The following is a 1,438-nucleotide window of genomic DNA, read 5'->3' as shown; positions in this document are numbered from 1 at the left end:
CGTGACAAGCCCGGGGCACCAGTGAAGGGCGCCGGTTGCGTGACAAGCCCGGGGCACCAGTGAAGGGCGCCGGTTGCGTGACAAGCCCGGGGCACCAGTGAAGGGCGCCGGTTGCGTGACAAGCCCGGGGCACCAGTGAAGGGCGCCGGTTGCGTGACAAGCCCGGGGCACCAGTGAAGGGCGCCGGTTGCGTGACAAGCCCGGGGCACCAGTGAAGGGCGCCGGTTGCGTGACAAGCCCGGGGGCGCCAATCAGGGCACAGAAAGGAAACTGACCAGACCACTTCAACTCCATCTGTGAGGCTTGGGCTGCGGTGTAGGGGAGGAAAAGGAGCCGCAAGTAGCGCCCCCTGTCATCAGGGCGCAGAAAAAATGGGCAGCCTCCCGCTGATTACAATCATCTTCTAATCAAATAAGATCAAGGCGTGGCAAGCGAGTAAGCAGGCGGTTGGCCCATTACAGGAGGGTGGAGCCACTCCCAGAAAGGCTCCAATATTGATACTCCTGTCACAGGGAGGGATAGGGCAAGGGATATGATAGGGGGCATTTGGTTTGGTGGTAGGAAAAATGAGGGGCAGCAACTTTCAAGACCACATTATCTCCTCCTACCTGTGCACCCTGAAATGAGAGGACTTTTCCCCTCTGGGGATGCCTGAGCCCCTCCTTGCCCTGATTGAGAACTGGGACAAGGGGGGCACTGAAGTGAGCACAATTTTAAACTTGTGAAAAGCTGAAAATATATGCCTTGTATGAGGTTCAGGGCTGGTAAAAGGGGTAACTTGGATGAGGGGCACACTGCATGGGCCAGAGGCATAGCTTAAGAGGCCTTGTTGAAGAAGGTCCAGACATGAGGATTAGCTTGATGTGTAGCTGCTACCAAGGACGTGTTCAACACTTCAGTAAGCTTCTGCCTGTGGTATATGTACACAGCAGCAAAGGGTGCCAGATATTAGGCCTGTGCAAAGCGGCTAGTATTCTGTACAGAAGGGATCGTGTAGCTCTCGATGTTAAGGAAAGCTACGCGTCCCTGCAAGCTGATATTGGTGACCAGGGTGGATGACTGGAGACCCTCTGGGTTAAAATCCGTGAGGAACATGGCACAGGGGACACAACAGTGGGAGTCTACTACAGACCTCCCACCCAAAGTCAAGAGCTTGACCAGGAGTTCACCCGGGAACTGGCTGAGGCTGCATGCTCCAGGACCATGGTTGTCATGGGTGACTTCAGTTACCTGGACATCTCATGGGAGGATCACTCAGCAAAATCCGATTGGTCGCAAAGCTTCCTCTCGTGCGTGGATGACCTCTACCTGACTCAAGAAGTCTACGGGCCAATGAGAGGTGAAGCGCTGCTCGACCTGGTACTGGCTACAGGGGATGACCTAATCGGCAACCTAGTGATCGATGGGAAGCTGGGTGACGGCGACCATGAGCTGATCA

Source organism: Gavialis gangeticus, unplaced genomic scaffold (genome assembly GCF_001723915.1).
Source record: "Gavialis gangeticus isolate Ggan-Ray unplaced genomic scaffold, GavGan_comp1, whole genome shotgun sequence".
NCBI classification, from domain to species: Eukaryota; Metazoa; Chordata; order Crocodylia; family Gavialidae; genus Gavialis; species Gavialis gangeticus.
This window is presented reverse-complemented; position numbering follows the sequence as displayed.